This window comes from Rhamphochromis longiceps, linkage group LG8 (genome assembly GCF_057381845.1).
Source record: "Rhamphochromis longiceps isolate RC_006_pf linkage group LG8, R_longiceps_female_GT1.1, whole genome shotgun sequence".
NCBI classification, from domain to species: Eukaryota; Metazoa; Chordata; class Actinopteri; order Cichliformes; family Cichlidae; genus Rhamphochromis; species Rhamphochromis longiceps.
Genome location: NC_140564.1, coordinates 13589027 through 13603646, shown reverse-complemented (window position 1 = coordinate 13603646; position 14620 = coordinate 13589027). Strand labels below are relative to the sequence as shown.

The window sequence follows — 14620 nt, the reverse complement described above, 5'->3', positions numbered from 1 at the left end:
AAACAGGTATGTCTGCACCTCCATACCTTCTGCTCTACTCAGATGGTTTCATAGCACTGTTCTACAGTATATCACATTACCATATCAAGTGTTCGGGGTGCTAATGCTCCTTTTGCAGCCAAAGTGGCTGATTCCTTATATTGAAGTACAGTGTTGTACAGTGGATGACACAGTACATACAGTAAAGTACTGTAAGAAAAATAAGCAAACCGATGACAATATGTGGTTGTATTCCTCCAGAATGACCCGAAGACCTTCTGGGGGAGGACGGCAACGCCTGTTCACCCAACAGCAGGAACTTGCCGTTGTGGACCTAGTGAGGGCAGACAATGCCATCCGTCTCCACCAGCTACGACGGAAAATACTTGCAGACAGGCGAGTGTTCAGCAACATAAACCATGTGAGCATCACCACCATCAGACGCATCTTGGGTAAACACAGCATCACCATGAAGCAGCTCTACAGAGTCCCATTCGAGAGGAACAGTGACACGGTCAAAGGACTTCGAGCTGAATATGTACGGGTACGTGTAACTGTCCCTTACATTTACAATAGAGTATTGGTGAAGTCCAGTAGCAGCTGAATATGTACCATATCAGTACCACATGGATCTATTCTGAGAGCTACACAGGTACCTGTGTGATGGGGTGAGGGTGCTGTATGTGTAGCACTGTAGTACAGTGATATGTTCCCCTTTTTTTCAGAGAATCTTGGCCATGGATGGAGCTGCACAGCCTCATGAATACATTTTCATTGATGAAGCTGGATTCGACCTGAGCAAAACAAGACGACGGGGTCGTAATGTAATTGGCCAAAGGGCAATTGTGCACCTCCCAGGGCAGCGCGGGGGAAACATCACATTATGTGCCGCCATATGCCTTCGAGGGCTTCTGCACCATCATGCAATACTAGGTCCATACAATAGCCAACACATACTCACATTTCTAGATGCTCTCCATGATATAGTTGTACAGAACAGACCAGATCAGCCCAGGTTTGTGGTGATATGGGATAATGTCAGTTTCCATCGGGCTGCTCTGGTCCAGGCCTGGTTCTCCAACCACAATCAATTTGAAGTGGTATACTTGCCCCCTTACTCACCATTTTTAAACCCTATAGAGGAATTTTTTTCGGCTTGGAGATGGCGAGTATATGACCGCCAACCACATGCCCGCATGCCTCTTCTGCAGGCAATGGAACAGGCCTGCGGCGACATTCAGGTGACAGCAATCCATGGATGGTTTCGACATGCAAGAGGATATTTTCCCCGGTGCCTAGCGGGAGAGGACATTGCTTGCGATGTTGATGAGGTCCTGTGGCCAGACCCCAACAGACGGCGGGATCCATGAGCCCACTTATGCACAATTGTCATGGTTTTTTGTGTTTACAGTATAGTGTTTTTTCTATTGCAGTATTATTGTGTTGTTGTTGTTTTTTTGTTTTTTTTGCTTTATCTGAATTCATGGTACTGCAATGTACAATATTGAGTAGGTCTATTTGCGTTTTTGGTTGTTTGGAAATGTGTCTCCTGTAAATGTGCCTTCTGAATACACAATGGAAATCAAGGACTGCAGTGTTTTATGTAAAGAAGACTAGTGTGTTCCCCCTGATCTGTAAGTGTTTGCATATGATGCAAGTATGTGTCATTTTGTCAACAGAGTTACATTTTGACAAAGAAATGTTAGGTTTTGACAGCAGAGTTTAGGTTTTGGGAGTGGAGTTTCAATTTGGCACAGATGTGAATGGTATATTTCCCAGTGTTGTGTCATGTGTACTTGTGTGTACAGTTTTGGCACAGAGAGCGGAGTTTTGCAAAATGTGTTCAAGCAGTGGGCAAAAACTGTAATATGCAGTGAATGCACTTTGAAAAGAGTACTACTGCCAGTACTACTGTGAGTTGCCCGCTACCCCAATGTCGCCACAACCCTGATTGTGTCGATCTCGTCTGTCTGCACATATCAAAGCCTCAGAGTGCTTCTGTTGTCTTCTGTTTCAGGCGATAGGTCAGTCCATGTGTGTGTGTCTCTGTGACCAGTACTTGTTTCTAGCTTTCCAGCTTTAATTGCATGAGAAATGATTGTGCATCTTGATGTTTGAGTAAAACAACTGAATCTAAATGTGTGTGCATCAACACAGCCTTAAGAGTAAAGGTTATTCAGAGAGTTAGCCAGAATTGTGCCACAATCATTGATTTTTCAAGCCATCAAATTTTATTTCATGCGCTGTTATACATTAAGATTTTGTAAAGGTCTGTGACAAGTTGGCTTTTTCTACAGTGTGGCTCCATAAACAGCACAGCAGTATTCCATACATAATATCTGAGAGTCCATTTTCAAGATGTTTTTAAAGGTTAGGTAACCTTTACAGGGTTTAGCTGTTGTGGAGCTAAAGCAAACATTAGTTTCGCTAATGTTTTATCATAGAAATGTATATGCATTACATATATATAGTTATATAGAGATATAGCATTCCAGCTGCTCAGATATCCTGGCTTTTTGATGTGCCAAATGTTTTCAACAGTGAAAGGTCTGAACTCCAGGCAGGCCACTTGAGCACCCAAACGCTTCCACTATGAGCCATGCTGTTGTAATAGATCTAGTATGCAATTTAGCAATATGTTGCTGAAATATGCAAGGCCTACCTTGAAGAACAATTTCAAATTTCCTTTGTCTGACAAAAGAACAGTTTCTCACTCTGTCTCAGTCCATCTTTCCAAAAAAAATACAATTGTTTTTGGATCATGGTCACATATCGGTTTTCTTTATTAGCTTTAACCGGCATTGGGTGGCACAGTGAACTGTGTTCAGAGACACGTCCTCTGAAAATGTTCCTGAACCCATGCACAGATTTCCACGGCAGAATCATACCTGTTTATAATGCAGTGCTGCCTAAGGCCTTGAAGATCACAGATATCTAATATTTATTATCAGATATATCCCTTCCACACAGAGATTTCTCACGGTTTTTAAGATTATTTTGATGATATTTATGTACTGTAAATGATGATATATTCAAAGTCTTCTCAACTTCATGTTGAGGGACATTCATTTTGAAATTGTTCCTCAGCTTCGAGAGAGTGGTCAAGCTCTGCTCGTCCTTACTTCTGAGAAACTCTGCCTCTCTAAGTTGCAATTAGTTGCAAAATTTTCCTCAAGTTGTTTCTATTTTGCACCACTTTTGTTATACCGGTCCCAACATTTTTGAGATGTGTATTATTAGCAATTAACAGTTTAACAATTTGCTATGTTTTATGTGTTCTATTATGAATAAAATGTAGGTGTGTGCGACTTTCAAATTGCTGGATTTTTAAAACATTTAATTTTACACAAAGTTCAAACTTTTTTGGATTTGGGTTGTAAAAGTCAGATCTAATTCTCAACTTCCAAGGGGTTTGGGTCAGGCAATTATAAGGTCACCTCCTTTAGTGCGAACAGACTGACTAAAAACTTAAAACAGGAAGGTGATTGATCACAAACATAAGCTTATTGATCTTGGCTAATCGAGTGCATGCAACCACACCAGGGCTTGTGTGAAAGTCCTGAATGATACATTGACATATTTTTACAGTACATACACTGAATGATAGTATTGCACATATAAGAATAACATAAACAAAAATGAAATAAATCACAATTAAAATAATATGATTGACCTGAAGCTCTTAAATTATGAAAGTGTAAAAAACTGTTCATTCATGGGATATAAAAAAAATCTGAAAGTATTTATAAAATAATCCAGAACAACTTAGCATCGGAAGGCTCGCATCACTGTTTGGTAAAACAGCACAGCTACAGCTTTACAATTCTAATGAGCTCAGCTAGATAAACTCTCACGCGAGGGCCTTTACATGAATACGAATTACATATGTTAATTCAGGCATTGCTTTATCTACATTCATATGGTCATGAGCACATGCTGGAGCTGAGGATACTGTGTGTGTGTGTGTATGTCATTTGTTCACGTCTCATTTGTCCACATTATATTAGAAAGATTTTAAACTCCAGGGAGCTGAAAAGGGGAATTAAAAATCAACATCACCTTGTCAGGGCAGTAGGTACTGCACTGAGTGTGTGCGCTCCTAAATGCACACATCCTTAGACAAACATACTGAACATACAGAAAATGAAATAGTATTACTTCCACTCTGTAGAAGATGCTGCTTCATTGTGATGTTTACTTCTCATGTGCAATTTATTCTCATATCGTCTCTCACTTTTGCACAAATACTCAGGCATCAGCTGTCAGTCTTTCCTGTCTTATCTCCTTAGTCAGTCTGCATTTGCATACATATTTGTGTCTGTGTGTGCGTGAACCTGACAGCCTACACTGTGAGTTCATAGCACAAAGCTAATAAGTGAGTATGATGTTTCTGATGCTGCAGGACTGAACCCGTGTTTCGCCGTAGAACTGCACGACCCAGCAGAGACTCTGTCAGACATTTAGCACTCCGCATGTTTTGACTGGAGTAAACACTGCAGACCTCACAGTCCTCCTCAGGGTGCTGGGCTTTGTTTGCATGGGATGTAATGTGAGGAAGTGTTCTGGCTCTATAGTGTTTGCCTGGAGAATAATTTAAATGTGTCAATCTGTTGCAGTTTGTTTTGATGCATCTGATACATTAACGCAGCAGAGACCATATAAGGTCATTCTTTGTCTGGCACTTTAATAGGAGAACTTAAGATGACACATTGCTGCATGTTTCATTCGTTATGCACCAAATAGGCAAGAGGCGGTGACTGAGAAAGTCCTTTATCCAGGCACATGTGAGAGGGGGAGGACAAGAGTGGCCAGTTTGGTGATGAGGATATCCGGGATGATTATATTGAAAGCTGAGCTGTAATCCACAAAAAGTATTCTGATGTAACTTGGCCACTACTCCAGGAGGCGCAGCACAGAGTGGAGAGCTATGGCGATGGTGTCTTCTGTGTATCTGTTCGCACGATATGCAAACTGGTAGGGGTCGAGGTCTGGGGGATATTCATTCATGCTAGTGATGGGAGACTTCTTCAGCACTGGGATGATTGTAGCTGATTGTAGACTGGATGGGATGGCTGCCTGATGTAGTGAGAGGTTGAAGATTCTGGTGAAGTTGAGGGTGAGCTGGTGTGCACTCACTCTTAGCACCTTGCCAGGTACTCTGTCTGACCAGCAGCCTTATGGGGTTCACTGCCAGGAACTCCCACCTGACATCGTTCACCTCATAGAAACAATGGCATTAAGAACGCCGCAACAAATTTTTGAAGTGATCAACAATAACGGTGGAGCTACTCATTACTGAGTTCATGTTTGCAACTCTCATTTCTTCTTGTTGCATGTTGAAGCAATACTTGGAACCTGGATGAATGCTAACTTTTTTTCCACTCAATAAATGTTAATGGGAGGGCCGGTTAGGGACAAATGCAGTCGCATGGCAGGATGCTGTAAACGGACCAAACGTCAGTCAGGAGAACAACTGAGATAATCCATCCACAATACGAGGTTAGTCATTAATATACTGCAACAACATGGGAACAGAGCAGCTGCGAGAGAATTCAACATTAATGGTACGGAAGTGGAGGAAGCAAGAAGAATGAGTTGAGTAAAGTTTGACTTATCATACTGCTCTATAATCCGGTGCACCTTATACGGTAGTAGCCTGAATGGATTCAGATAGGACAAATCGCCTTCTTCTGGTAATGCCGCTGGGGTATTTAAATCTGACTGTGTCAGGTTCATTTTATGAGAGACAAAACAAATATGCTCAAATTGTAAATTTTCAAAATATATCGGAAAATAAATTAGAAATTCAAATTAGTTTTACATGGTGTCATGGACCTGCACCTCTCTGGCTCATAGACAAAGGCTGACAAAGGAGCAGGAAATTCCACAAATGAACCCTGACAAGGCACACCTGTGAAGTGAAAACCATTTCAGGTGACTACATCATGAAGCTCATTAAAAGAAGGCCAAGGGTTTGCAGCGCTGTCAACAAAGCAAAGGGTGGCTTCTTTGATGCTTCTTTTAATACTTTAATGCTCTTTTCATTGTTGTATTTCGCCATCTACCACAGGGGACCTCCACTCAGCCTGGCAGGGCCTCAAAACCATGGCCTCTGTGAATACTGTGGTCACCAAACCCAGAACCATCCAGGTGGAGGGCAGCAACCCCTCCTCCCTCCCCGACGACCTCAACGCTTTCTACACCAGGTTTGAGACGGACAATATCACCCAGCTTGAGGAGTCCAGATCCTCACTCAAACCTGTCAGCTCTGCGCTCACCTTCAGGACTGAGGACGTGGTGAGAGCCCTCAGGAGGGCCAGGGAGAGGATCTCACCCAGCCCTGACAACATCAGCAGTCGAGTTCTGAGGCACTGTGCAGGGCAACTAGGACGTGTGTTCTGGACTCTATTTCAACACTCAATTGACAGTCACACCGTCCCCCCCCAGCTGTGGAAACACTCCAGTCATCGCCATCCCCAAAAGAAACAACCCAAAGTCTCTGAATGATCTTCGTCCTGTGGCCCTCACCTCCCTGGTGATGAAGGCCATGGAGAAGATCATAAAACAGCACATCGTAAGAGTAACTGACCCCCTGATGGACCCTCTCCAGTTTGCTTACCGTGCACGCAGAGGTGTTGATGATGTAAAAATCTTAATCTTAGACTCCATCCACAAACATCTGGAGCTCCCTGACTCCTCCACCAGACTTCTGTTTGCTGATTTCTCATCAGCATTCAACACTCTGCAGCCTCATATCCTGGCCACTAAACTTTCCTCCTGATTTCACCTGGATGATCAGCTAATCCTGTGAATATTGGACTTTTTGACCAACAGGACTCAGAAAGTTCGGGTCAACAAGTCTCCGTTCCACCTCCACTGGCTCCTCCCAGGGCTGTGTGCTCTCCCCCCTCCTCTTCATCCTCTACACTGATGACTGCAGATCCACACAGCCCAACTGTCACCTGGTTCAATATGCTGACGACACAGTTCCCCTGTCACTGCTGTCAGACCCCTCACAACACCACGGACCCGCTCTTCAGGAGTTTGTAGAGTGGTGTGACAGCTCCAAACTTGAACTGAACGTGAGCAAAACCAAGGAGATGGTGGTGACCTTCTCCAGTAAGCAGAGAGATCTGGCTGCTTCAGTCACCACCACCATCCACGGGAAGCCAGTGGAGGTAGTTGAGGAGTACAGATACCTGGGAACCATCTTTGACAACCTCCTGAAATTCTCTGTCAACACCGAGGAGATTCTCAGGAGGTGCCACCAACGGCTACACCTCCTTAGGAAACTCTACTCCTTTGGAGTCAGCAAACCCATCATGATGACTTTCTACTATGCCTTCCTGGAAAGCATCATGACCTTCTCCATCACCTGCTGGCTCCACTCCCTCAGCCTTCAGAACAGGAACAGACTGCAGCACACTGCATCAGTGTGCTCTAAAGTCATTGGCCTGCCTGTCAGATCTCTTGCACAGGTTTTCAGCCAACAGGCCCTTAGACAGGCAGCCAAAATCATCAACGACCCCACTCACATTCTTCACTCCGCATTTCAATGGCTCCCCTCTGGGCGACGCCTCCGCTGCATTTCCTGCAGGACTGAGAGGAGGAGAGCCACCTTTGTCCTCAAAGCCACTCTGCTTTTTAACTCCAGCCGATAAGAACATTTCCCACACCCATAAACATAAACTACACTCTTCCTACACCACTGACACTTTATTCACTTTAAGCCACTTGCAGTTATTTATTCACTTTCAGTCACTTTAATTTTAAAACTGTATATACTGTATATTCTGTGTATTTATTATTTCACTCCCATTGCCTGTTCTTATTGTCCTTATCTTCAACGTATGCTGCTTGGTTGTTTGTTAATTGCCTCTTGGGGATAAATAAAGTCTTCTGATTCTGATATTTATCAATTTTTTTCTTTATTACATAATTCCACATATCTTGCTTCATATATTTGATGTCTTCAGTATGTAGACACTACAGTGTAGAAAGTTATGTGTGTACAAACTTTTGACTGGTAGTTTAAATGCAGAGTAAACTCTTTTGAAATTAGACTGAAACACTTCTCAATGGATTTAAAAAGGTCCGAATGTCAAAGTTGTTTTTTTTATGTTCGCTGAGAGTAAAGTTAGAGGTTTGTTAGTCACATGCTAATAAAGTATATTTTTGGCAGGGATTATTCAGAAAACCAAAGTGATCTAAATAAAGACTTGTACTTAATCAGATCTAGCCAGCAGTCCTTAAGGTCATGGACCATTCTCTGATTGTCAAGGTATTTCAGAAGGTCTTTTTCAGCCACATCATCTTCAGAAATTTTATGTTCTGATAAGACAGAAGTCTGGTTTTCCAGCATGGAAATAACAGCATCCCAGAAGAGACAGAAAAGGGTGTTTATTGAGGGACAGTGAGTGAGAGAGAGAGCAAGAGAGCCAAGTTATTAGAGTCAACTAGGTGAATGATTAGTGACATTTCTCTGAATGTTCAGCTCCACACAGTCGGCCAATTAGAAAAAGCAAAGACAAAGAGGGCAGCAGAGCCCACAGGGCCTGAATCGGCCCGCATGACCACAACATCCCCAATACGCACACAAATGACTTTAGTTATTGTAAACAGACTTTGCGGCCTCCCCTCACTAAGATATATTAACAAAAATTTTAAAACAACTCTAAATTTTAATTTTTTCTGAATTTTATTGCTTATTATTATTATTATTATTATTATTATTAGATTTGTCTATTTATTGACTGTCAGCAGTGACCTTTACTAAATCAAAGGAGATGCTAATATCCAGCTTCATTTGGGCCTATTACAACTGCACATACAGAAACGTATAGAAGTGAATGAGCTCTGTGCAGACGCCCTGTGAGAATAGCTGTCAGTCTTCACGGCCTGCTTTGATTAGCAATTTGAAGGGCCTCGGCCCCCAGCCCTCGACTCTCCTCAACAGACACAAATCAGCCCTGACGCTGCCGCGTCCATTACTGGCATCATTTCTGGAGAGAATTGTAATGAATCTCATTTCCCCACAGCATTCACGTCTCTCTCCGCTGCTTCTCTTTCCTCTCATATAGTTTTAACACCAGTGTTGGATTATTTGCTACATTTTTACTTTACACATTCATAAACATCTGTGTTCATTCTGTTTAAGTTTGTATATCCAACAAAGTGCATTTAATTTGTGGGTGGCATGCACCTTTGATGCAGAATATCAGTCATGTCACAGACAAATGGACAAAAGCTGATAAAACTGAATAGATAGGTGGGTGAAAAAATGGATGCAATAGATCAGCAAATGCCCAGGTTCCTGGAAGGAAGGGCATGAAATAAAGTTTAGTAAATTGCTGCCATTCTTCTTAAATAGGGTAAATACTGTAAATGCTCTGCAATGTTACTAACACAATATTTAAGCCATACTTACCAGTCCGTCTACTTCACACAGTACACATAAAGACAGGAATGTTGAGGCATTTTTACAATAAGGGTTCAAATACTGTAGTTACAAAATAAGGTTTGCTTTTCAGATTCTTCTAGTTCTGCAATGCAGAGCTCAAAGACTAATGGGGCTGTCAGAGGCCACCAACAGGCCGCAATAACATGTAAGTGTAGCATAACCTCTAGTCAGGGCAAGCAGGATTCTTGACAATCAAAATAACTACACAAAACACCAAGAACAAGGCTTTCGATATATAGATAGAGAACCTTATAAACTGTATTTTTTCACTGTGAAAAGTGATGCTGGAGTGACATCTTTTATAAGTCATTTTTGGACCCCCAGTTTTGGTTTACTGAAGGGGTTGTTTTGTAACTCAAGTTACCACTGTTGCCTCACAGCAAGAAGATCCCAAGTTCAGTTCCACCACCTGGCCAGGGGCTTTTTATGTGGAATTTGCATGTTCTTGCTGTGTTTGCGTGGGTTCTCTCCGGGTACTCCAGCTTCCTCCCACAGTCCAAAGACATGCCGTTTGTGGGGTTAGGTTAATTGGTCATTCTAAATTGCCTTTAGATGTGAGTTGAGTGCATGTCTGTCTGTCTCTCTGTGTTAGTCCTACTGGCAAGACTGGCAACCTGTCCAGGGTACACCCTGCCTCTCGCTGTATGGTAGCTGGGATAGGCTCCAGTCCCCCTGAGACCCTGACAAGGATAAGAGGAAGATGATGGATGGAAGAAGGTGTTGGTTTGTAATGCCAGGGGATGTCTTTTTTTCAACGTCTGCTAAACGTCTTGGATTGACGTTGGTAGGACCTCCGTGTATGGGCTGTGTATAGTCCAAATAAATAGCTGGCTGTGGCTCAGGAGGGAATGCAGACTACTTGCTATTTGGAAGGTTGGTGGTTTGAGCCCTGGCTATCCCAATCTGCATGCCAAGTATCCTTGGGCAAGATACTAATCCCAAGTATGAATGTGTGTAAATGCTTATGTAGAAAGCACTTAAAGCATAGAAGAAAGTGAGTGTGGCATGTTGTATAGATTGCTCTGGGAGAGTAGAAAAGTGCTAAAGAAGAATCATTCCATTTATCAAATGTGGTTGTTGGGGATGTCTTTCAAAGTCAAAGTTTGACTCATTTTAGATATCGTTTTTATAATGCTTCTACACATGTAGGCTCTGTAATCTCATGTTTTTAGGGAGTGGAGGGTATGTTTCTGCCATCTCCAGGATGGCACGGGCTCTTGATGCTAAAACAAAAGTGAGCAGCTGCACCATGGATTTCAAACAGAAATGCCCCCAGCTTCTCACAGACGGTTTGCAAAATGTGCTAATCGACAAAGACTGTTAAGCAGAGAGTCCAGTTCATACATGCTTCTTGTACTAATACAATACAAACACAAACTTCTTGTATTTTCCATCACAACTTCTCTCAGGGTTCCGATCAAAACACCACTCACTTCCTCTTACAAAACTTTTCACAATAAAACAGGATACTTGTAAAAATGAACCATAGATAATGCAAATGCCCTTTCAAACTTATGAAACACATTTTTTCATAACCCTGAGCTTCTGGCACGAACTGAACACCCAAAGAAGACACCACAGTAAGTTGTCTTATACTGTCAGCACTTAGAAATCTTTGTGACTCCTGTTTCTTTAACATATTTGCCACTTTACAGTGTCATAGGGCTGCCAAGAAGCCTGGCATGACTGTCATTCACCCTCAGCTCCATATGCGCCGGTATTGGCAACATGTGCACTAGAACGTGAACATGCAGAGGAAAGTCATGTTCAATGAGGAGTCCGGATTCTGCCTTACAGCAGATGGATTATAGGTGTCACGGCTGCCGAGGCGAGCCGTGTGGAATAAATGGGGATCCAATCGCAGGCAGTCGTAGAGAAGTGAAGGTGATTTATTGAACACAAAAAGAATGTGGACAAACAGCAAACGGGGCTCGAACTAAACTAAACTGGGAAACAACTAAACTACAGAGCACAAACCTGAATGAAAACGAGCAGAGGAGGATGACGATGAACAGCAGGGAGAAGACATGGTGGATACACAGACTGACACTGAGTAATACAGACGAACCGGCAACAGGTGGTGGAATTGGAGACTGAGCTTGAGGCCGGGCGGCTACCTGAGCTTGAGGCCGGGCGGCTACCTGAGCATCCGGTTGCAGTTCAAAAGAATAAACAGTCCTGGTATTATTAGAGCTGGTGTTAATTGTCTCTGGGATATGTGCACAACACTGGTCACTATATTCTTCATTTCCGGTTAATACTTGTACAGCTGCTGTTATTGTGTATATATTTAGATTTCTTCATACATTCTTATATAGTTCTATATTGTGTATTTTGTTGTACAGTTATTTTATTTTCAACTTTAATTTATATATTTATCTTTATCTTATTCTTCCCAGTTAAATTTACCCTTCATTCTAATTTGTGTTGTACAGTTATTTCATTTTTAACCTTAATTTATATTTTATTCCTTCCTAGTTAAATTTACCCTTTTTAATTTTTCATATTTATTTCCTATCTTATTCATAGCCTTTTCCTTTTTTGTTCTCTTTAGGTCACGAGCAGTTGTCCAAGCATTTCACTACATATCGTACTGTGTATGACTGTGTACGTGACAAATAAAATTTGAATTTGATTTGAATTTGATATATGCCACAGTTTTAGCAGACCCTGGGTTAGCTGACATGGGTTTAACAGGTTCAGAAGAACAACAGCCCTTTGCTTTCACTGAAGTCTTAAAAATGCCAACCTGGGAGAGATCGGTTATTACGAAGGTAGGTAAGCTTTGTGAATTAGCTCCCACTGACACACCCCGAACAACCCCAGAAGAAAAAGTCTTAAAGTTCAGATTGGAGCTGTTATCCTTTTTACTCACCACAGTCGGCCGCTCTGATATCCTTGGGTCCGACTGTGGCGAGGGGCGTCGACGGCGTGAGTGCCGTTTCCCATTTGAAGGCTGGACCGACGGGCCGGGCAGGACACTCTCCGTCGGGTCAGGGAGTGAAGCATGAGTTGCAGGGTGGGTGGTAGCAGGGGGGAGAAGATGAAGCTTGTTCAGAACGAAATTCTGTGTGAGCGGGTGAAGTGAGCTGAGCAACCAGGGGAGACCAGAAACTAAGCGCTGTAGCCGAACAGCTATGCCTTGGCGGAATTCTCTCCCCTCATGCTCGAGCCATAAGTTAATTAATTTGTCTACCGAGTAAATAATGTCCTCCCGGAGCTCCTCGGGCGGGTTGACTGCTGCTGGGTCCATAGTGGCCGGTTCGTACTGTCACGGCTGCCGAGGCGAGCCGTGTGGAATAAATGAGGATCCAATCGCAGGCAGTCGTAGAGAAGTGAAGGTGATTTATTGAACACAAAAAGAATGTGGACAAACAGCAAACGGGGCTCGAACTAAACTAAACTGGGAAACAACTAAACTACAGAGCACAAACCTGAATGAAAACGAGCAGAGGAGGATGACGATGAACAGCAGGGAGAAGACATGGTGGATACACAGACTGGCACTGAGTAATACAGACGAACCAGCAACAGGCAGGAAAACACACAGGGCTTAAATACACACACCAGTAATCAGGGGATGAGAGACAAGAGGGCAACACAGCTGGGAGGAATCTGGGCTGACGGGACAGGGGAAACGTAAACTGATCACACTCACATACGACACGGACCTTCACAATAAAACAGGAAACTCAGACACATGGAACCAGACAAGACATTGAACTAAACAGACAGATTCACAAACAGATGGGGAGACACCATAGACAGACAGATACAGACGCAGACTCAGAGGCAGACCGAATATAACACAGAACCTAAACAATCATCTAGAAAATGATAACAAACTAAAAGCGCTGGGTCACCGACCCAGGACCATGACAATAGGGTCACGGTGTGGAGAAGATTCAGAGAGGCTGATTGCTGGAATAGCTTTTCGTGGAGGCAATGTGTTGATGTTGCTCACTGGAAAAACAAGGTGACGATGATTCCTTCCAGAGATCACATTTTAAGAAAGTTTGTGTAAATAAAATCACCTTTTTGTTGTTAATTTCTTTGTACTTGTACAATGACAATAAAGGGCTATCCTGTTCTATTCCATCTCAGACTACCTCCAGAATTTGGAAGTGGAGACGATGGACGAGGGATACCATCCCTTAGCAGTGTGTGACGATGCCGGTGAACAGCATGAGGAGGATGTGCCAAGCTATTGTGGCTGTGTATGGCTCTTCTTCCACATGCTACTAAGGACCCTGTTTGGTAAATGAACAAATTGTTAAATATTAGGGGTGCAACGATACACAAAATTCACGGTTCGGTTCGGTTCGATACTTTGGTGTCACGGTTCGATATTTTTTCGATACAAAAAAATGTTCATGCATTTTTAATTTGTCATTTATTAAAATTATAAATATATATTTTAACTCAAAAGTACAGTTTTTAAATTTAACCCTAACCCTTGTGCGTGTTTTTTATTTTGACAGCGAATGCGCACCTGCGGACCACTTATGTGCAGCCCTGGTTATTTAGCTCGTCATATTGCAGCCACAGAAATTCTTTTGTCCATGAAACCATAAAGCTGCACTTTCTTTTTGCCTTATAGTCTGATTTGTCATAACTTCTCCGTTTTGTGGTAAGCTTTTCTTTGGCTGTCACTTCTTCACCCTGACCTGTCTTATTTGGCTCAGCAGAACTGAAATGCTTTTACACACGGACTCACATAAGCTCAGCGATTCTCTGCGCGATCAACCTCTCACATGTTTAAGCTGCGGGAGATTTCACTTGTCATGTTTGCATAGTAAGCTAACGATTAATAAGACGATGTCAGAGGAATTGGTGCACAAATTATCATCACTCACAGATCAGTGCTGTCGCTCTCTATACACAGTTCGCACGATTGCAAAGTGAAAGCAAAAAAACAAGCGCAAATTCAAACGCGACTTCAATATGTCACATATTGACAGTGGCTCACCGATGCCAATGACATAATTACCCAGCTACATTTCTGAAAGAATGCAAAAGCATTGACATATATTTTTCCTACAATAGCCCGACGGGCAGGGAAGAGATAGATTTTGGTAGCCTGTCTGAAAAAAATCGCTAGCTCCGGGACGTCGGGCTAGCGATATTGCAAGCCCTGTATCTGATTGAGGAATCACTCATCTTTGGAAAAGAGAGTTTATT

At 42.6% G+C, this 14620-nt stretch overlaps 1 pseudogene; it reads left to right on the top strand.

Moving 5' to 3' along the window:
• Positions 1–241: 241 nt before the first annotated feature.
• On the top strand, positions 242–1516 carry LOC146663206 (uncharacterized; annotated as a pseudogene).
• Positions 1517–14620: the final 13104 nt, after the last annotated feature.